General features: G+C 42.0%; 1 non-coding gene and 1 pseudogene across 1 annotated transcript; one reads left to right on the top strand and one right to left on the bottom strand.

Moving 5' to 3' along the window:
* Positions 1-23,863, top strand: part of LOC110330292 — a 65,660-nt pseudogene that overhangs the window by 33,192 nt on the left and 8,605 nt on the right.
* Positions 606-712, bottom strand: LOC115065318. Its single transcript, XR_003845095.1, has one exon. It is a non-coding gene; the product is annotated as a U6 spliceosomal RNA (small nuclear RNA).

The following is a 23,863-nucleotide window of genomic DNA, read 5'->3' as shown; positions in this document are numbered from 1 at the left end:
TCCCCAAAGCCCCCTATACCCTCCCCCACCCTGCTCCCCAACCACCCACTCCTGCTTCCTGGACCTGACATTCCCCTGTACTGGGGCATATGATCTTCGCAATACCAAGGGCCTCTCCTCTCATTGATGGCCGACTAGGCCATCCTCTGCTACATATGCAACTAGAGACACAGCTCTGGGGGAACTGGTTAGCTCATATCATTGTTCCTCCTACAGGGTTGCAGACCCCTTTAGCTCCTTGGATACTTTCTCTAGCTCCTTCATTAGGGGCCCTGTGTTCCATCCAATAGATGATTGTGAGCATCCACTTCTGTATTTGCCAGGCATTGACATAGCCTCACAAGAGAGCTATGTCAGGGTCCTGTCAGCAAAATCTTTCTGGCATATGAAATAGTGTCTGGGTTTGCTGGTTGTATATGAGATGGATCCCCGGGGGGCAGGGGCAGTCTCTGGATGGTCTTTCCTTCCGTCTTAGCTCTGAAATTTATCTCTCCTTCCATGAGTATTTTGTTCCCCATTCTAAGAAGGAACAAAGTATTTACACTTTGGTCTTCCTTCTTCTTGAGTTTCATGTGTTTTGCAAATTGTATATTGGATATTCTTAAAAAAATATTGAATGCTTCATGAATTTGCGTGTCATTCTTGCACAGGGGCCATGCTAATCTTCTCTGTATCATTCTTATTTTAGTATATGTGCTGCCGAAGCGAGCACGTGAATCTGGTTTTATGTTGAGATCGTTGATACACTTGGACTTGAGTTTTGGGTGGGGTGAGAACTATGGATCTATTTGCATTTTTCTACATGCAGACATCCAGTTAGACCAGCACCATTTGTTGAAGATGCCTTCCTTTTTCCATTGTATGGTTTTGCCTTCTTTGTAAAAAAAAAAAAAAAAAAAAAAGATCGTGTCCATAGGTGTGTGGGTTTATTTCTGGGTTTTTTATTCCATTCCATACATCAACCTGTCTGTTCCTATACCAATAACCATGCAGTTTTAGTCATTATTTCCCTGTAGTACAGCTCGGGGTGAGGGATGGTGATACCTTAAGAAGTTCTTTTATTTTTCAGGATTTTTTTTTAGCTATCCTGGATTTTTTATTTTACATAAGAAGTTGAGAATTACTCTTTCAAGATCTGGAAAGAATTGGAAAGAATTGTGTTGGAATTCTGATGGGAATTGCATTGTATCTGTAAATTACGTTTGGTAAGATGGCCATTTTCACTGTGCTAATCCTACCCATCCATGAACATGAACCATCTTCTGATATCTTCCTCAATTTCTTTCTTCAGCAACTTGAATTTTTTGTTGTATATGTCTTTCACTTGCTTGGCTGGAGCTAAACCAAGGTATTTTATATTATTTGTGGCTATTATTAAGGGTGTTTCCCTAATTTCTTTCTTGGCCCATTTATTCTTTGTATAAAGGAGGGCTACTGATTTCTTTGAGTTAATTTTATATACAGATACTTTGCTGAAGGTAATCATACTTTGATACATACAAAGGTAAAGATACTTTGCTACAGTTTATCAACTATTCTTTGGTAGAATATTTGGTGTTGCTTATGTATACTGATAATCTCAATAGTTGCATTAGGTTTTGAATTCAAAGCAATGATTATTACCTGCTTATTGCAATGAAGGCACCTCACCCACATGTCCCAATGCTCCCTCTCTGTGGGTGGTATCAAAGAGCCACACCTGTGTACACAGAGAGTTTCTGGTGCCACTGGAGAGGATCTCCCAAAATATGAATCTGAGGTCTTAAATCCATGTTGCTTCTTCCACTCTTCCTCTTTAAGTCGGGGAGGGAAATCTAACCTGCTATGGGTACCTGAGTTCGCTTTGGGATGAAACAGGAAGAGGTCTAGATTCTTGTCCTTTGGAGTACAAATGAATATCTCCTTTCTCAAGACAAACTGGAGTTGATAACCTAGGGCTCTGTCCCTACCTCGGTAACATAGTTGCAGTGACCCGTGAGGTCTCCTGGCTTTAAACCTCCCTTTAGATTCCACACTTGTCTGATAGTGTGAGCTGATCTTTGCTCCAAGAGCCTTAACCATGCAGAAACATAAAAATTATTATTTCTTGACTCATGCTCCCCTCTAGGTGAAGGTAATAATGGGTCAAATTAATAACTTAAAGATTGACTCAACAAGAATTAAATAAGAAACTTATTTGGCTATCTCTAGTCTCTGCAGTTTGTTGTTGTTGTTGTTGTTGCTATTGCTGTAGTTGTTGTCATCAGAAACACCAACATTGTGTTCTACCAAAAGAGCTCCAATTACTAGAACCTTAAAACTGACCCAACGGGCTTTTAAGAGCATTGGTTGGTGTCATGAGCAGAAACCAGTAACAGATGCAGCTTCTCGAGGAGGAGGAAGTTCACCTGGCAGACCGAAGTCTGGCTGTGTAGCGGTGGGTGTGGCCTCAGAGTTTAAGTAAATATAAATCGTTCTCACTTTGTGATTTTCCAAAACAGCATATACCTGCATCTCTGACCTCAGGACCCACTGTAGACCTCCTGAATTGGCATCTCTAAGATCCTGTTGCCCCAAAATCCATATTTTTAGAGCCTCAGCTCGTGAACTAGAGGTACCCACGTTTGACTGCAATTGCATCAAAATCCCTCATAACGCAGAAAATCCAGTTCTAGGAAGGGCTCTGGCGCCACCTAGACGCGGCTCTTGGTTTTGCAACATCTCAATAACACCTACAGTTAAGCAGGTAGTGCGATGCTGATGATGTATGTAAACCTGAAGCATTTGCTTTTCAGCAACTACTGCCTTCGCTTGGGCTCTTTAGGGTATCTTTGAATGTCATCTTGGGAAGGTCTCATAACTTTCCAAACATTTGATCAAAAGTCCTGATCCATTCAAAACCTGGAATGTCAAATACAAATACTGCCCAACTGGTTACGTTAAGGATTGGAATGGGAGTTCAGAACATGAGTTCCTCCTAAGCCATCTACCTCTGACCTTTTACATTTGGCAGGAGAGGTGTGGTCTGCCAGGAACTACCAGTTTTGATCCCTGTGGTCCCCCGAGTCTCCTGGGGCTGCTGAAGTAGGAATAGAGAAGTTTTCTGGGGAAGGTGGTACGTGAGGGATGCTTTTCTTTCACCTTGTGGGAAGACAGGGATATCCTGCCTGTACGGAGCTGATTTTTCTAAGGATTCCATCTTGACACCCTCCACCAAGGAGGGCATCATTAGCGAGTACCCATAGTTCCTTTGGCCTCTGTCAATGGGCTTCTCGTCACCCCCACTTTCTGAGAAGGGCATCTCTGACTTCAACAGAGGCTTAGTGAAGCCCCTCCACTCCTGCCTCCTCCTCTCCCTTCTGCTCCCTCGTGGGCTACAGATTCCCTTGTCTGCATCTTCTGGGCCATTCTCTTCAAAAGATAGGTTCCTTCATCTTCTCCTCAAAGATGTAGGGACCTGAAGAACAGACCTTTCCTGATGGCACAGAAGGCTCCGGCTGACCTCTCACCTCCAGAAATGTAGAGGCCGTGACTCTGAGAATCTGTGTGATCTCTGGTGTGCTCCTCCAGAGTTGTGTCATGTTCTTCCAAGGACTCGCAGCCACTGTGCACTCTACCCTGGTGCAGTATTAGACAGCTGAAGGCTCTGTGATACCCCAGCAAGGAGTGAGCTGGCAGGCTGGCCCCCCTGCAGCCCATTCTAGCCCTGGGTGTATTTTCATCCACCTCCTTTCACACCCATTGCAACTGATGGACAGCAAACATGTTTCTAACTTCCCTTGCAGTTTGGTACAGTCATATGACAATGCTCAGGCATGTGAGCGAGAGTCTTCTAGACTTGGAAGGGCGCCCTGGTCAATGTTTTTCTTTCCCCAATGACAGTTTCTTGAAAAAGACAAAATAAGTTTTCAGCCATGCCTTATTCCTTCCTAATTCAGACATGGTGGCAGAACCAGCTGTAGTAGCTATTCTTCAACCGTGGTGAAAATTCTAAAATTAACTTTACAGATGTCAGCTCTGAAGCTGCGGAGCATCTCAGTCAATTCTCAGTTGTGTGATAAAATTCTAATCTCTGCTAGTTTATCCATCTTTATCAGTTTTTCAAATTTTGGTAGTTATGAGCACAGGTAAGTGAAATAGTCATTTCCTATTGGCAAAATTAGAGTAAAATTCATAAGGATATTGAAAGAAAGAACCTAATAAGACACAATGTGTCTTCATTTGGATTTATTCTTGTGAAGAGACACCATGCCCAAGGCAACTCTTATAAAGAACCACATTTAATTATGACTGGCTTACAGTTCAGAGGGTCAGTCCATTATCATCATGGTGGGAAGCATGGGAGCATCCAGGCAGACAGGGTGCCGGAGGAGCTGAGAGTTCTACACCTGAATCTACAAACAGCAGGAGGAGACAGTGAGCCACTAGGTCTCGCTTGAACTTCTGAGACCTCAAAGCCTACCGTCAGTGACACACTTCCCCCAACAAGGCCACACCTATTTCAACAAGGCCACACCTCCTAACAGTGCCTCTTCTTATGAACCTATGGGGGCCATTTTTATTCAAACCACTACTCAATATAAAAAAACAAATCACTTTAAAGCTAGTAAATATCTAATAAAGTTTAGACCCACAAAAGATAAATTTATCATTTTTCTATTCAATTCTGTGCACCACTTGAATTTAATGAACTATGTCTTAGCCAACTATTGCCTCAGCCATGCTAATTGTCTGCTCTTTTTGTAATTTCTCATTGATAGTTTCAACATCAGTAAGTGACAGAGTCATAGATCCTAGACTTGAGTCAGTATGTCTGTTTGAGTGAGAATGGCCCCTTTCGTCTCATATATTTGAATACTAAATTCCTAGTTGGTGGACTGTTGAGGACAGATTAGGGGGTATGGCTTTTTTGGAAGAGGTGTGTCACTGGTGGGTGAGCTTGGAAGTTCAAAAACCCACACCAGGCCCTGCCTTGCTCTCTGCCTCCATCTTGTGGTAGGATGAACTCTCTCAACTACTGTTCCAGCACCCTGCCTGCCTGCCTGCCTGCATCCATGCTTCCTGCCATGATGAGCATGGACTAACCTCCTGAAACTTTAAGCAAGCCACCAATTCAATGCATTAGTTTATAAGTACCGTGGTCATGGTGTTGCTTCCCAACCATGGAACACTGACTAAGACAATCTGTCTTCCTGTGTTCCGCATACACCTGGCTCTCTCCACACTGTTTTGCTTTCTCTGTATTTCTTCTTGTCTCACCCACTTTGCTGAATTGTATCTCTTAGTTTGCAGAAGAAACAGTGGCCATGGAAAGGATACTTTGTTAAATAGTTTCCCATGAAAAGACTTGTTCAGTTCCTACATTTAGTGTCTTTGAATATAATCTTATTTGAAAAGGCAATGTAATCTAGTGCAGATTTGGTCATATTCAAGTAGTATGGGTTAACATCCAATCAGACTGATGCCTTTATAAAAAGATGGAGAGATGGCTCAGTGGTGAAGAACATGTACTGTTCTTCCATGTCCCCAAACACCCATATCAGGAGACTAACACCTGTCTATAACTCCAGCTCCAGGGAGATCTAATACCTCTAACTTCCAAGGGCACCTGCATTCCATATACAGACTGACACTTGGACACATATAGAGTCTTAAAGTTTTTTTAAAGCATGTTTAAAGAGTAAAAATTAGATGAGACCCCTAAAGCAACAGAAACACCCAGAAACAAAAAGTAAATACCCAGTCTTGCAACGATGCAGGCAGACATCAGAGTGATAGAGGGACGCAACCACAAGCCGAAGAACACCCGAGGCCACTAAACCTGAGCAGGGGGAAAGAAAGGCGCCTCCTCTGGGTGCTTCAGAGAGCATGTGGCCTTGAAAATGTCTTGATTCTAGATGGCTGGCCTCCAGACATTTGATAGACTAAATCCCTACTGCTTAAGGCCACTCAGATTTCAGAATTTATATAGCAGCCCTGGGGAATTAATGTAGAATGGATGGCAGAAGTCAAGCAGCAAGACGGAGAGGACTGTGACCATGCATAGGTGGAGACTGGGTTAGTGCAGACTGTGGGGATGCTGGCAGGGATGGGCATCATCAGTCTGATGGATGCTTACAAGTTTGGATAAGGAAGAAAAGATGATTGCATATTTCTGGCCCGAGGAACTGAGTAGGTTACAGGAGTACTCTAAGATTGGGAACTTGCCTGAATAAAGAGGACCATTGCACAGCTGGGTATGTGAATTGGTGGATCAGAAGAACGGTGTAGCCTAAAAATATAGCTGGTCACTAATGCCTAGGGGAGAGAAGATGTCATCAGCCTAGGTTCTGAGTAAGAAGAGGTGAGGACTCTTGATGTGTAAGCAAAGGGTAGATGGAATCAGGAAAGAGGGTATGGAAGGAGGAAGGCAGAGAGAGAGGTGGGTCTGGAATTGCCCAGGTAATCTGAGATTGCGGTAGTTCTGTCACATAGAAGTCATATCACTTAGTCTGTTTAGATTCCATCTCAAAGTGAGGCCTCAAACTTAAGTCAATTGGCATAAGAAGAAAAGTTCCATGGAAGCCCCTGTTCAGGCAAACTTCTGAAGGCTCTCTGCTATCATTAGGACCAGAAATCTAGACATATTTCCATTCTTCATGTTTCAACTAAGTTTCCCCTGTATCTCCCTCCCCCTCCCCCCTCTCTATCTCTATCCCTCCTGTGTATGTGCATGTGTGTGTATGTTGTGCTGGTTTGGCACTACCAGTCTTTCTCACAGAAATCACCTCTCCTGAAGAAAATACTTTGTCCAGAAGTGTGCTGTAGAGAGTTGAAGTGTTCGTGCCTTAGCAATACATGCTCACTGCTGTGTTCAAATACCTAATACGAACAAGAAACATCTTAAGGGAAGAGGTCCTACTTCAGTTCACAGTTCAAAGGTCTAGAGCTCATCCTGGTGGAGAACCTGTGGCAACAGGACAATGAGAAGATGGTTACATTGTGTCTGCAGTCAGAAAAAATAAAAGAGAAAACAGGAAGCCGGGCTAAGCAAAGAAACCTGATGGCGTAGCTACCACCAGTGTCCTACCTCCTCCAACTAGATCCCACTTCAAGGTCCATCTTCAGCTGGGAACCAAGTGTTCAAATATTTAGGGAACATTGTGTTTTCAAACGACAACCTGGCACAGTTGTGGTCCTATTGTTTTGTAAGCATCCCAAAGAATATAATTAGGAAGGATAGTTTATACTTTACTTTTCTAGTAGGTTTAAAAACATTATTGGGTTTTGCTGATTCTAACTTACAGTTTGTACAGAAATAGTCACATTTGAGAAGATGGGCTTGTGATCTGGGTCAAGTCCCCTGTACTGATAATGACGTTTGGGGTAATGTGGTTTGTGTTTTGATGGTCTTCAAAGGCCTTATGATGTAATTTAATTTTATAATTACCACTCCTTGGTTATTTAAAATTTTTTATACTTTTTAAAGTGCATTTGTTCTATTTCAACTGCCTTGTTCAATGTCAAAATGTGTTCATCTGTGGGGGAAGGATGCCAGCTGATAGTTCTATTTTAAAAAAAAAGAAAGAAAGAAAGAAAATGGTACTGGGGTGAAAAACTTGAACTGTACATGCCTAGATATTCAACACTGCAATATCAATCCTTCAATAAAAGATTTCAGAAATGTCCTAAGTTACTTTATGGTGGGATGTATAGTTTAGAGATGCAAAGAATAAATGTTTACATCGATTTATGTTGAATGTCACAGAATTTCATAGGGAGGAAAGGCAGTTTGATATTTAAACAGGATCCTAGCAACAGCATCAGTGCAGAAACGTATTGACATTGGCGCTCTCTGCACATGAGGATAATATCAAATATTCTTCTCTATCAAATTACAGGAGCTTTAAAGTGTCATTGTACAGTCAATCAGAAGATTTTTTTATATAAAGAGTTTACCATTAGTCATTTATTTAAATATTCACTATAAAGATTAATTGCCCTGGATATATTTTATATTTGAAAAGTTTTATAAAAATTTATATTTTAAAATATAATTATTAATTATTTGGGGAATTTCATAAAATGTGTTTTGATTGTATTCACCCCCATGTCCTCCATCTAACTCTTCACAGTCCTACCCCCACCTCCCTACCCCCCCAGCTTGTCCTCTTGTTTGGGGTTGGGCTGTTCTGTTTTGTTCTGTTCTGTTTTGTTTTATTTTGTTTTTAATAATCTGTTCACACCAACTTGTGCTTTCCATATAATTCTGAGTGTGGGAACATTACTGACCTACCAGGAGTCACACCTTCAAGAAAACTGACTCTTCCTTCCCCAGAAGGCTGGAGCTCCTCAGTTAGGGGCAAGGACTCCTGAGCCCTTTCCTACTTCCTACTTGCAAACTAGACTGCTGTAGGGCTTGATTCAGTGCAGGTGGCTGTACACGGTGTGAGCACCACAGCCCTGGCTTGCCCAGAAAGCAGGATTTTATTTTGCTCCAGTTCTCTTCCAATACTGGCTCCTACAGTCTTTTCCACTCCCTGTCTTCAGTGATAGTCCCTGCACCTTTGGTAGGGGCTGTGATACTGGTGCCTCATGGTGACTGAGCCTTCACCTTTAAGAGGGGCTATGATGCAGATGTCTTAATGTGTGGCTGAGCCTGAACCTTTAGGAGGGGTTGTGATACAGATGTCTCATTGAGCCTGAGCACTTCTCTGTGACTTCTGCACCTCAACCAGTGTGGCTTTCTTCATCAGCCAGCATCCACTGCACAAAGAAACTTCTATGTCCATTTAGTAGAATAATAGTAGTAGGTTCCCTCTTGGGACCTGTAAGCTTCTCCACCATGCACTGTTGCGCCAGATTTGCAGTGCCAGTCGTGCCTCCTCCTGTTTGTCTTCAATTCGACTGAAAGCAATCAGTTTCCCCCATAACATCCACGTCACCATTATGCCCGTGGGAAATCTTTTATTTATCCTGTATTGAAAGACATCTCAAGAATCAAGATGTTCACAGTAGTTATAAGGCCAAAGAAAAAGCATCTTTTTTCAAAAAAAATGTAGTCTTGTGTGCCTTGCTTTATCAAATACCCAACTTCTCTGGAGGAAAGTCCTATAATTCGCAATTTTAGACACATGGGCAAATTAGAATGTTTCAAGAATATAACTATAGTTCTATATTTTGGTTGTTCTAATATTTGTTCTTCAAATACACTGTCTAAAAAACTAAAGCAAATATACTATAAAAGCACTAGTAAAGAGATTGGCTTGCTGCTAGATGCAGATAACCAGAGAAAATTATTTTAGTCCTTCCAATGCTTATCTTCACTGCAATACTATGTTCAAGGGGTAATGGGGGGAGGAGTTTAGATTTGCTAAGCATCACAGTTTAAAGCACTATGTGTTCAACTTAATATCTGAAAATCTATATGCCCGAATAACCCAGAATCTAGTCTTCTCATCATTGGGTCTTAGATGTGGACCTGAATTAAGGGGGGAAATGTGATTCAGAGGTCCACTACCTGCATCTTCTAAATGGGGAGTTCTGGGAGAGAGGAGAGAGGAAGAATGAGAAACCATCCTTACTACAGAAGCCAAACATCTCAGGGAGACAATCAGGCTGTGGCTGAGATGGGAAAAGATGTATGTTGAAAACCAAGGGGTCCCAGCTGGAAAAAAAAAAAAAAAAAAAAAAGCAACTGTGTCATTTACATTTGGCGATCTGAGAGACAATCACCTTTCAGTCGTCCTTCCACTGCCGTCACAGAAATCATTTCTAAGTGCCTTGTTATGAAAAGCACCAACTCAAGACCAGAGAAAAGGTCTCAAGTATGTCTTGCCAGCATATCTGCATGTGCGCTACAAGCCGGCCCGGTGCCCATAGGGGTCTGAAGAGGGAATACTATCCTACAGGACTAGAGATACAGATGAGCCACCATGTGAGTGCTGAGAATTAGACCCGGGTCCTCTGCAAGAGTGACACATGCTCTCAACTGCTGAGGCGTCCCTCTAACCCCGCTAACACTATTGTTGATTTAATTCGTGGATTTTGCTGAATCAGCTTTGCTGATGAAAATCGTAAACACTAAATATTTTTATTGCATTGGGGCATGTTGAAGTTAAAAAAAAGAAAAATCTTGTAAAATAAAGGTGCCGCGACTCTTTGCTTGGGTTTTCTTCTTGACAGACTTCCTTACGTGATTTGTATTGTACGTAACAACAGACTACATATGCAAACGCATGTGTGTTGATTTCTCTGAAAGCCTGCGATTGCTTTCAGGTTTACTTTGTCAGCTCAGAGCAGGAAAAGAAACGAAAGGAAAGAGGGGGACAAAGTGAGTGATTTGCATTGCTGAAGGTTTTTCCATGTATACTTATGTGCGATATGCATGGACGTTCACGTACATGCGGCTGCAAATAAGCGTGCATGTGTGTGGAGACCAGACATTGACATTAATGGGTGCTTTCCTTAATTTCTTTACCCTTTATTCACGGAGGCAGTGCCTATCCATTGAACCCAGAGCTTGATGGCAAGTCTAGCTAGCCTGCTTGCCGTCTCTGGCTTTCTAGGCTAGAATTACAGACAGACATCATACCCATTGTTTGAGTTAAGGCTACTATTGCTGTAATGACAGTAACCAAAGCAACCACAGAGGAAAGGGTTTACTTGGTGTGTGCTTCCATATCATTGGTTATCATCAAAGAAAGTCAGGACAGGAACTCAAACAAGGCATGAACTGGCTTGTTGAATGAGCTGGTTTTATGTCAACTTGACACAAGCCAGAGTCATCAGACAGGAAGGAGCCTCCACATGATCCAGCTGTAAGGCATCTTCTTAATTAGTGATCAGTGGAGGAGGGTGGTGGTGCCATCCCTGGACTAGTTAGTGGTCCTGGGCTCTATAAGAAAACAGGCTGAGAAGCCATGGAGAGGAAGCAAGTCAGTAAGCAGCAGCATCCTTCCATGGCCCCTGCATCAGGTCATGCCTCCAGGTTCCTGCCCTGCTTGAGTTCCTGTCCTGCCTTTCTTTGATGATGAACAGCAATGTACAGAAGTGTAAGCTAAATAAACCTGCTGTCCCCAGCTTGCTTTTCAGTCATGGTGTTTTATTGCATCAATAGAAACCCTAGCTAAGACAAGGTTGTCAGCATAGTAGGGTATTACTGTGGCACACCTTACCATGTTCGGGGAAGGACTGTGGAAGGACTTTGGAGCTTTGGGTTAGAAAAGCCATTGAATGTTGAGAGCTCAGTGGGATGTTCTGCAGAGGGTGAAGGCTTGTGATGTTGCAGAGGGAAGTTTAAAGACTCTATCTGGACCATTTGCTATTTTGAGTTGAGATTCTGTTGTTCTGGTCAGCTGGGGCTGGAAAGCCAGCCATAATTAACAAGAGACAGGCAACACTGAAGTGAAACCTTTGCATTGCTGGGACAATTGATACTGGTTAGAGCTTAGAAATTAACAGTGATCGAGGAGTCTAGCATCTCTGAGGTAAAATTTGGGAGATGTTTCCTCAGGGTCAGCACACACAAACTGTCCTAGACTTAGTAGTGCAAGATTCACCCAGGGGATACTAGTTTTGAAGACACAAAGGGGTCATGGAGAGTAGCTATGGCTTGCCACTGAGAAAGGCCAGGAATGGCCACTAGTAAAAGGGCAGCCTGAACACCCAGGATTGAAGGGGTCATGCAGAGAACTTAAGGCTTGGCAGCATGAAGAGAGCCTATGAGAGGTTGATGGTGAACGTGCAGCCTAATTGCGGCAATGGACCCCAGCAGTTTTGGAGATGCCAATACCATAGGATGATCACCAAGAACAGCAGCAGCAGCGGAGTGCAACCTGCCGGAGCCTAGAAGAAGAGCTGTGTGTGCTGCACAGGGTGGAGCTGGAGACGTCACCCGAGCCCTTCGGAGGAACCTAGAAGATTGTGAGTGGATCCCCAACACTGACGAGTTGGAGTTTGCTTTTGCTTTGACTGAACCCTGATTTTTCCCTCTTGAAATAAAGTATTTGCTTTGGGGGGGGGGTTGTTGTTTTGTTTTGGTTTTTTGAGATTTTTTTGTGTTTGTTTTGTTTTTTATTTTTATTTTACTGGGGCCCACAGTTGAGAGACTTTGAATTTTTAAAGAGATTGGCAGGGCTGAAAAGATGGCTCAGTCATTCAGAACACTGACTGCTCTTCCAGAGGTCCTAAGCTCAATTCGCAGCAATCGCATGGTGGCTCACAACCATCTGTCATGGGATCTGATGCCCTCTTCTGGTGTGTCTGAAGACAGCAAAAGTGTGCTCACATATATAAAATAAATAAAAATAAATCTTAAAAAAATAGAGATATTGGTTATTTTAAAGGAACTTAAATATTATTACTATTATTATTATTGTCATCATCATTATCATTATTTTATTCATTCACTTTACATTCTGCTCACTGCCCCACTCCTGGTCACCCCCTCCCACAATCCTTCAGCATCCCTCCTCCCCTTGTCCTCTGAGGGGGTGGATGCCTACCTGGGTATCTCTTAACCCTGACACATCAAGTCACTGTGAGGCTAGGCACATCCCTCCCACTGAGAACAGACAAGGCAACTCAGCTAGAAGAACATATTCCACAGACAGACCACAGCTTTTGGGATAGTCCCACCCCAACCCCCACTCCAGTTGTTCTGGACCCACATGGAGACCAAGCTACACATCTGCTACATATGTGCAGGGAGGCCTGTGTCCAGCCCATGTATGTTTTTGGGTAGTGGAAACCCCAAGGGTCCAGGTTAGTTGATTCTGTTGGTTTTCCTATGGAGTTCCTATCCCCTTAGGGGCTGCAATCATTCCTCCTATTCTTCCATAAGAGTTCCCAAGCTCCATCCACTGTTTGGCTGTGGGTGTCTGCATCTGTCTGAGTCAACTGCTGGGTGGAACCTCTCAGGGGGAAGCCATGCTAGACTCCTGTGTGCAAGCATAACAATATCATTAATAATGTCAGGGATTGGTGTTTCCCCCTGGGATGGGTCTCAAAATGGGCCGGTTATTGGTTGGCCATTTCCTCAATGTCTGTTCCATCACCTGTCCCTGCATTTCTTGTAGACAGTATAAATTTTGAGTCAAAGTTTTGTGGGTGGGTTGGTAAGGGACTGAAATTTTAATGTGTTTGAATTTTTAAAGCTATGTTTTAATGTGAGTTCTCGGGGATGAATAAGAAAGTAAAGGTTGTGGCTTAATAGCGCTGTGTTTGTGTGTCAAGTTGACAAGGGGCCTGTTGTACTGGCTGGTTTCATGTCAACTTGACACTAGCTAGAATCATCAGACCAGAAGGAGCCTCAGCTGAGGAAATGCCTCCTTAAGATCTAGCTGTAAGGCATTTTCTTAATTAGTAATTAACAGGGAAGGGCCCAGCCCATTGTAGGTGCTGCCGTCCCTGGGCTGGAGGTCCTGGATTTTATGAGAAAGCAGGCTGAGCAAGTCCTGTAAAGCAAGCCAGTAAGCTGCATCCTCCATGGCCTCTGGACCAGCTCCTGCCTCCAGGCTCGTGGAATGCCTGAGTTCCTGTCCTGACATTCTTTGGTGATGAACAGTGATGTGTGGAAGGGTAAACTGAATAAACCTTTCGGTCCCCAGCTTGCTTGCTTGTTGGTCATGGTTTTTCATTTCAACAACAGAAACTGTGAGACATTTGCTCAGTCTGCTTTCTTATACCACCCAGGACCCACAATAGGGTGGATCCTCCCACATTAATTACTAACTAAGAAAATGCCCTAGAGGCTTGCCTACAATGTGAGCTTTAGCAAGCATTTTTCTCAATTGAGGCTCCCTCCTATTGATGGCTCTAGCTTGTGCCAAGTTCACATAAAACTATCCAAACACCCACTGAGAATGTAATGAGTGCTGGGTATCCAAATTCACACTCTCACACTTGCCTGAGAGCCCTTTATCCACTGAGCCATTGCCCCTCACCTTTTAAAATACAATTCCCCTGGAAAAACACATCTGGACTTTGGATCATTTTTGTAATGCATCTATGGTTTAGAAATGCAAAAAGCATCAGAAGAAGTTGACAAACAAACTGGACCCCTGGTTTAGGAACTATAAAGAAAATACATTTAGTAGAAGAGCATACCCTACTTCCTTAACTCTGCCATCTGGCAAAGTTTGATTAATGAACAACCACTGTACTACATTGCCAGAATGCAAACAATGCCAATTACCAGTACATCTAAGCCATAATTACCATGCAAATGATTTTAATAATGTAATAGGATGCAATATCCGGTCATTCTAGAGCAGAAAAAAAAACACAATTTTAATTAGGATTAGCCCATTTTCAGAGAGTTAATAATATTAACAGTATAATAAATTCAAGCTAATATGAGGTTTGGTTTTGTTTAGGGTCAAAAACAATGGTCTGCTTCTGAAATTATGCTCCCATTATAAAACACAAACCATACTAGCTTCAGTCTCTATCTATAATAAAATGATTTTGATTAAAAATACTGGGAACCAGGGAGTTAGAGAGATGGCCCAGTGGTTAAGAGCACTTGACTGCTCTTCCAGAGGTCCTTGGTTGTCCTGAAACCCTCTTTGTAGACCACGCTGTCCTTGAACTCACAGAGATCCACTTGCCTCTGCTTCCTGAGTGCTGGGCCCTTGAGTTCAATTCTTAGCAACCGCATGGTGGCTCACAACCATCTGGAAGGGGATCTGATGCCCTCTTCTGGTGTGTCTGAAGACAGAGCACTTATTTACATAAAATACATGAATTAAAAAAAAAATCTTCCTTTAAAAAAAAAGAGAGAGAGAAAATGCCAGGAACCAAATTATATAAAGATACCATTTAGGTCTTGAGAGCAGAGCCAGTGGTTGAAGACAGATATGGAAATAGACAGCTTTGATCCCCAGAGCAGCCCAAATGAACCTGAGCAGGAAATAAGGCTAAAACCTAAAATAAATAAATAAATAAATAAATAAAGGAGGGCAAAGGAGGGAAAAAAGGAAGTCTCACCTCCCTCCTCATTCTCCTCCCTTACCCCAGCTTGAATTTCCATCACCACCTACTTGGTGCAAGTCAATTTTCTTCTCCTTCCTTCCTTTCCCGGTTCATACCCACCCCTCCCCATTCTGCCACACCAGAAGAAGACTCATGGCTCATCCAAGCCACTGCCAACTTTCTGCTACTTCACCCCTCTAGGTAGAATTCCCAGGAGCTCCTCCCCCCAGAACCGGCTGCCTCAGCCTCTGAGCAGCCTCAGGACAAACAGGCCACTCAGATTCACCCTCCCATAGGAGTTGACTGCCTCGGGAGCCTAGCCTGGAATTTTTGAAGAGTCCCTGGTGCATATGTACACACAGCTAGCCCATTTCTGTACTGACTCTTCCCATCCTTTTTAAAGCCAAGTTTTCATGAGCTTCTCCGTTCATCCATCCACTCAGCATCTCTCCAACCAATCCCCTGTTCTCTGACTTCATAACAACTCACTTTATTGACTATCCATAGACTAACCCGAACCCAGGCATTCCCCCTAAGGATTGGAAGCCAGCTCCAGCTTTATGTGGGAGACATGAAAACCACCCTGGCTACCTGGTGAATGGGGGCTGTGTCTGATGTGCCTCCCTTCTTGAGTTTTAAGAGTCTCCTTCTAGGATGGAAGGTTTCCACTAGGAGGAAATTGCTGCACAACCAGCATGCTGGGATTCCATTTCTTTAATGTTAATAGGACTTTTTAGATTTTTTTCTATGTTCCCATAAAACCTTTCGTTCTCTATATATTTATGCGAACTTGACAAACTACTTCCAAATTTGGGGGCACAGAGTGCTTCGTGATATCTTTAGATAGCATCTTTCATCTCTGCTTCTGGGATTCCTTTTCTCCTGCTGCTGCTAATTCTCGTGTGCCATTATTACTAATAACCATTGCTAGAAGCTTCCATTGGTCTCCACCAAGGCTAGTTTTAGTGTTTGTTTCTTTTTGTTTCCTCTTTAGTTGTTTCTGCCTTCTGTCACTGCCTTCTCTTATGTTAAGCTTACTCTACCATTGTTTTCCTAACCCCGTAGACAATGCAGGGTGTGTTGGTCTGGTTTGGGAGTTTTAGATGTTTTTGTGTGAAGCTCGTGAATTTAAAAGTACTGTGATAGCTGAAGTCTATTAGCAATTATTTTGTAGTGTTACTCGGCTTGATACTTCAGAAATTTTATTTCCGTTTCTTCTTGGGATACACATTAGTAACTAAAACTGTTAATTTCTTAAGTTTTGTGAAAGTGTGGACATTCCTTTTTTAGCATTTCCAAATTAGTTTGCCAGACAGCTTGGTCTGTCTGTGGTGTGTCTCCTTTCAGACTGTTGCTCAGACCTGTTCTGTGGTCATTGTCTCTTCATTCTCTGAGTAAATCAGAGTTCCATTATGCTTATTTGGTTGTATTGTAAATTCTAAAAATAAAAAAGAGGGTGTGTCCAGAGGGAGTAAGGGAGAAGAGGGAGGTAAGAGATAAATATGACCAAATACTTTATATAAAATCCTCAGATAATAAAAATATCAGGCTAAAAACACATTTTCTAATTTCTTTAAAATATTTACTTCATCAAAATTTTAAAACATTAGTTAAATTCTACCATCATTGAAGAAAATGTTTCAATATCTCCTTGAAATTCTCTGTTTGTTTACACATTGTGTAAGATACAAGTACTAGATACCAATACAAATCCAGAGCTGTTTTAGTTTCTTATTTATTTTACATAGTGACTCCTTTCACTCCCAACATTGCTTGTGCTGCTATAAAAAGCTAATATTTGACTGATAGTAATAATGAATTGCTAACAGTAACAACCAAGCTGATATGAAAATTGCTATCACAGTTATGACTGGCAGGGCTTAGTTGTAATTTGATTGTTGAATATCCTCTATAGTGCCTCATGTTTGGACACTTGTCCTCCAGCTGAGAACACTGTTTGAGAAAGTTCTGGAACCTTTAGGAGATGGAACCTCTCTGGAAGAAATGGGCCACTGGTGGGGAAGCCTTAAGGTCTTACATCACAATCCTAATTCCAGTTCATATGGTGCAGATGCAATGTGACCAGCCAGCCTCTAGCTCCTGCCCTCATGCCTTCCCAGACACAGTGGAATGATCCCCAAAACAGTAAGCTAAAATAAGACCTCCCGTCCTCCAGTCCTTCCTTCCTTCCTTCCTTTTCTTTAGTCATGTTTTGTTGCCACACTGTGAAAGTTGCTAATGAAGGTTTGCATGGAAAACCATTTGTTTCTAGAGTCCCGGTGGATGGCTAGGCTGTGGGGTCCGTGAGTTGGGCATCTCCATTTATGTCAAGAGAGAAAAGGTAGATTCTGACCTATAATTTTAGTCTTGTCTCTCCACACCTGCACACCCTGGCCAAATACATCGCTCTCCCTGACAAGGCTTTGTTGATGGGCATGTCTACATTAGCTATGGACCACTCTAGGTGCTCCTGAGAGATCACATTCACTGCATCTTTGTCTTGATGCACCTCCTATCCACCCCAGTTCATCCTTCTCGAGCTCTCTGAACCAGGATAAGGACATAACCTAGTGCCTGGAGCCTTTACAGCCACGCAGCTTAATCTCAGCTCAGAAACAGAGAACATCACAAGGCCTGACTAGGTGTGTGTGTGTGTGTGTGTGTGTGTGTGTGTGTGTGTGTGTGTGTTCTATGATGTGAAGGAAGTATATCTTTTTAAATTCTGGGCTCATACCTAGCTGAGTAATTTCGGAATCCATGGCCTGCTTGTGACTCTTCTTTTCATGAGTGGGAATTTCAAACCCTAAAGACATTGCTGAGAAATTAAATAGACCTCCACAATTAGGCAGACAGAGATGGAGGGATGTGGGGGCCAGGGATGACACAGGTGGCAGTAAATACTGGGGACCTGGGGGAGAAGAAGTATAAATGATGACTGTTTTTCCAGAAAACATCCCCTGTTTTTCTAAATGACCACATCTTCTGAGAATGAAAAGAATGATAACAAGTTTCACAGCAGAGCAAATTATATATCAGGAGGCAATATCTTCAAAACTTAACATGCACTCAAATTTTCTAAAAAATCTAAAAACAGAGCTTTCTATACACTAATAGCACAAAAACAAAACCCATATACTATAGGCTTTATGTCTTCTGCTGCCCAGAAAAATCTTAAATATTTCTGTGTTTTTACCCTAAACTATTACTTTATTTGAAGGACTCATAGATTTTAGTAAAATTCAGACACAACTTACAAGTCCACAATCGGCAGCATGGCTCTTCCTTCCCACCAAGCTCATGGCTCTCACTAGATGGCAGCATGCAACAGCATATGAGGAGACTGACCATCTCCGCTGTCAGAAGCTCCAAGAGAAACTGTAAAAACCCATCCAAGGTGCTAACACAATGAAAGGAGATTCGGCTCTTCTTTGGCTTCACTCTAAAAGAAACCTAGTCTTGAAGGGAGATTTGAGATAAAGTCTCTTGTATCCCAGTTGGCCTTGAATTCTTTTTTAACTTATTTATTTGTATTTCTGTGTATTGGTGTTTTGCCTGCATGTCTGTCTATCTGTGTGAGGGTGTTGTATCCCCTGGAACTGGAGTTGCAAATAGCGATGACCTACCATGTGGGTGCTGGGAATTGAACACAGGTCCTCTGGAAGTAGAGCCAATGCTCTTAACCACTGAGCCATCTCTCCAGTCCCAGCCTTGAATTCTTTCTGTAGCCAAGGACGACCTTGAGCCAAGAATGATCCTCCAGTCTTCATTTCCTGAGCACTGGGATTACAGATCTATTCTGTTATTTCCATATATAAAACCAAGATTTTGGCTATAAGGGAATCTTACCCAGGTAGCTAAGAAATTTAAGGTCATGGGTAGCAAATTGGCACTCTATGTTAAGGGAATGGAACTATTTTATTTTGCTGGAAGATGTATGTTTAATTTTTTTTAAAAGAATTGTCCATGTTTAAATTAAAACTGTTTCATTCAAAAACCAATTAAAGAGGTAAAAAACAAATTAAAGAGAACGCCATTCACCCACTGTGCAAAGTAATGCTGTAGAGATGTCAGCTCTGCTAATCAGAATCCCAGCAGGAGTTTTGTAAAGATTCACAAAGCACAGAGATTCAACACATAGAACATGTAAAGATTCACAAAATATCCAAAACTTACAAAATTACAGAAAAATAAATAAACCAACCAATGTTGTGTAAGTTGGTATTTAGTATTTGTCACTAGTGACTATTATTTATTTATCATTTGATTTTTAAACATACTTCAAAGCTACCTGCAACCAAGACAGTGTGATATGGCTGCAAAGACAGATGCCTCGAGGCAGGAGAGCGGGGAGTTTAGACAAAGAGAATGTGCTTTATATATGGCTTATATATGACTTATATATGGCTTATATATGGCTTACATATGACTTATATATGGCTTATATATGGCTTATATATGGCTTATATATGACATATATGGCTTACATATGACATATATGGCTTATATAGGGCTTATATATGGCTTATATGGCTTATATATGACATATATGGCTTATATATGGCTTATATATGGCTTACATATGACTTATATATGGCTTACATATGACTTATATATGGCTTACATATGACTTATATATGGCTTATATATGACTTATTAACTTGGCTGAAAAAAAAAAAAAGACAAGATTTTGGAGACAGCCATTTTAGTGAATGGATTTGGCAACAGAAGTATCTGTGCCCAGAAAACTTTAACTGCATTTTTAGTTCCCATCATACAATAGAAGTAGCTCATACTTTATGAGACCTAAAGACAAGACTGTAACTATAAAACATCAACAGTTTTTAAGCTTTCTATTTTAAAAGGCCTCTTAATGTTTTTTTTTCTTTTCCTAAGAAAGCATTAACATGGTTCTGAAGCTTGTCAAAGATTTCTTAGGTTAGAACACAAAAGACACACTGTGAAACAAAAGTGGACTGGTCGGATTTTCACCAAAATGTAATACTTGCATATATATATGCAAGCCAACGCAGGCTAGGGAGATGGTTCAGCCAGGTAAGCTGCTTGCCTCACACTCATAAGAAGCAGAGTTTGAATCCCCAGCACCACATAAGCACTGGGTGGGTGAGGCAACTGTATGCAATCCCATAGCCAGGGAGGCAGAGACTGGACCCCACCCACAAGCTGACTGGCTAAACTAGCCAAATGGGTGAGTTCTTGTTTCAAGTGAGAGACTTTGCCTTACTATAGAAGACGGAGAAGACACCAAGCATCACCTTTGGCTTATATATGCATGTGTACACACAACCATGCATACGTATGTGAGACTATATAAGTTTATATGCCTGGATGTTCATAGCAATTTTACACAATAATCAACTGTTGGAAACAACCCACTGTTGTTAGGTAAGCAGGTTGTGGCATACAGTTTTCTTGCAATGGGTATACATACGTAAATGTACAGGGTAAATAAGGCGAAATGTCCTTAGCGTTTTCTTGGTTGTTTCCTTTGTTGTTAGAATTGCCTGGTACAAGGACTACCATTGGGGAGCACATTTCTGCTGTATGGAACACAATGGATGGATCTCAAAAACACTACATCGAGGGGAAAGAAGCCAGGAATGAAATCTCAGGTACCACGTGAAGACATTCAAAGAAGCAGCGTGTGACTTCCCAGCAGAACATCAGTATTAGTCTACACCAGGAGGAAGTAGAGCTATAGATTCCTGAGATTGCAGGTCGGAGGCATTAAATGCAAAGGGGCAAGAGAAAACGTTTTAAGTGATGGAATCAAAACTATGTCATAATCGTGCTGCTCCTTGCATAGGCAAGGGTCTCATACAAAACTACCACAGTAAAAACTGCACACGTCGGTAGGCCCAGCAGTGGGGCAAGAGGATGCCAAAGGATAAATCTCATCATCGCACAGTGTGGATGCTGTCTGCCATGTGCCTTTGAAACAAAATGACTGTGTGCTTGCTTCTGGTTGCCCTGAACTCCTGTGCTTCACATATAAGGATGTTAATATGGACAGCCAAGATATCTGTTTTATTACCAACAAGTACTTCATGCTTTAATCTGTTTTTAACCAATAAATAGTCTACAGTGTGTATACTTGCTTTCTTTCTGTCATCACGGCTACTTTAGCAGTGCAAATATGCCAGTGTGAAATTTTACACACACACACACACACACACACACATGCACACTCATGCACACTCATGCACACACACATACAATTATTTCTTTTTTTTAAACTCTGCCTGACTTGCAAAAATCATAGCAATAATCAGACTTAACTGGCATGAACCTAGCATGGCAGACATGGAGACTAAATGTCTAACTGCTCAAATAAATTTAATTAAGATTCCATGACTTCTACAGAGATGAAAAGATAGAAAAGCCAGAACTAAGTCTGCAAGCAGGAGAGCTGGCCTTGGTAAGGTCCAGAAACCAACTCACCACGATGGGAATAAAGAAAGAACACATATGCACACGTTTGGAGGATAATGCTACAGATCTGGAGGTCTTGTATCTCTCCATGCTGGTAGGTAAGGCAGACTAGGCAAAGCTGGGGCTGCAGGGAAATGAGAAAAATATGTGGCAAACATTGTGGAGAACTGGGAATCATGACAGAAAAGAGAGGCTGGGCCTGCTCTGGATTAGCTGAGGTCAGACAACAACAAGCTACGATGGTGCCAGTCACTCTGCCATTCACTGTGTCTCCCATAAAAGGCCCGATTCTGCCTACTTACTTTATAGAGGCACTTGAACATTCTGGAGGGAGGGAGGGAGGGAGGGAGGGAGGGAGGGAAGGAGGGAGGGAGGGAGGGAAGGAGGGAGGGAGATGATTGAGTTTGTACCCTCAGTTATTTGGTTATCTTCGCTACTTTCTCTCAGATATAAATAACAGCATCAACAACCACTACCTTAATGTTTCACATAACTTTATACAATGGTTAATAAAGTATCCATCTGGCCACTGTGCCCAAATGTTCCATCAAACATTATCCCATTATGTTTCCATGAAGCTGCTTTCTAGATGAGATTAATATTTGTATGAATAGAGTTTGGATACAGTACTCACTGTCTATAATATGGCTGAGCCTCACCCAATCAGCTGGAGATCAGTCTGATCTTTGACAAACAGAACAGAATTCTGCCAGCAGATGCCTTTGACCTCAAGGCGCCAAATCTGGTAGACTATACTATATTTGGTCTGTACAGTTGTGGCTGCTAATCCTCCCTGAGCATTGCACAAAAGAAACTAGATAGATAGATGACTGGATAGACAGGCAGACTGGCAAGCAGGCAGGTCGACAGGCAGGTATATGATAGATATCTGTAAAATCATAGATATTGGTATCTATAGATCTATGGTCCTGTTTTTCTGGAGAACTCTGACTAATACACTGCTGTTGTTTGAATGTGTATTCCCAGAATCAGTGTATTGGAAACGTAATCCCTAATGTGACTGAGCTGGGAGGTACCTTAATGAAAGGTACCTAAACCATGAGGGCTATATTCTCTCGAACGGATAGATGCATGTCAGCATATACTGTCTCACAAGGGTGAGCTTTGCCATTGGTGTGGCACCAACATCCTTGCTAGAGGTTAGCACTTCGATAGTGGGCTACTCAATCTTCAGAACTATGAGCCGATGCATTTCTGTTCTTTATAAATTACCCAGCCCAAGGTATTCTGTTATAGTAGCATAAAATGTACTAAGACACAGACTTAATGGAAAGGTTTTCACTTAAACTACCCAGGAAATGGATCACAGATACTAATCAGTTCCTACTGCCTGCTTAGTCTTCTTTCCCTTGGAAAGGACATACATTTCTGCAATCTCTCCTTCATTTCTTTTAGCTATAGTGTCTAAATTCTTGACCTAAACAGGCTACCAGGTTTTTTTGTGTGTGATATATCAGCAAGGAACCTAAAAGAGTTATTCAGTGGTGAGTTAAGCTTCCATTTATTATCAGCCATTTTAAGGCTAACTAGTAAACAAGAATTAATTTATTCTTGTTTTGGTTTGCTTCTCTGTCGCTATGATAAAGCATTTTGACCAAAAGCCACTTGAGGGGGTATAGTTCAGTTTTCAGGTCTATTACCGAGGGACGCTGGGGGAGGGGCTCAAGCAGGAACTGGAGGCAGGAACTGAGACAGAGCATCATGCTTACCAGAGGCACTTTCTGCTAGCTTTTACACACAGACAGGCCCACCCTGCCTAGCAGTGGTGCCACTCACATGGCCTGGGCCCTCCCCCAAATCAATTATTATCAAGAAAACACTCCCACAGACATGCCCATAGGCCAATCTAACAGAGACAATCTTTCAGCTTTACATTTCTTCTGCCCAGGTATGTCAAGACAACAACCAAGATGAGCCATCAGAAGTAATGACCAGGAACTAGTTTATTCTGAAACGTACCCACTGCTCCATCTTTCAGTGAGTTATTTCAACAGTACGGGGCTTCTAACATACCATAATCACTACAAAGTGGATTTGAGGATGCTATGCAGTCGTCTGCTGGAACCAAGATGACTAATTGTGTATTGTCAAGAGCAATAATAGCAAAGCTAATGCAATTGACAGCTCACCCACACACTGCCAAAAACAGCCTGTGCCTTTTATAGATCCATGATGTCACACTGGCCACATTCTCTTCATTCTGAGTTGCCAGGGTCTTTTCCATAACCTGGGCAAACTATTCCTTATCATTGTGTTTAAGATGGGAGGCATTGGCAAGAGGATATATACTGCTCTCTCTCTCTCTCTCTCTCTCTCTCTCTCTCTCTCTCTCTCTCTCTCTCTCTTTCTGTGTGCATCTCTGTTTATATAGGATCTTGTTTTGTGGAGAGTTGTCTCTGGATACTAAGAAACAATACAGGTAGCTCATTTAGTACGATACCTGTTGGGAAATAGCTGA

Source organism: Mus pahari, chromosome 13 (genome assembly GCF_900095145.1).
Source record: "Mus pahari chromosome 13, PAHARI_EIJ_v1.1, whole genome shotgun sequence".
Lineage (NCBI taxonomy): Eukaryota > Metazoa > Chordata > Mammalia > Rodentia > Muridae > Mus > Mus pahari.
The sequence above is the reverse complement of the archived record's forward strand: the minus strand, read 5'-3'. Positions and strand labels throughout refer to the sequence as shown.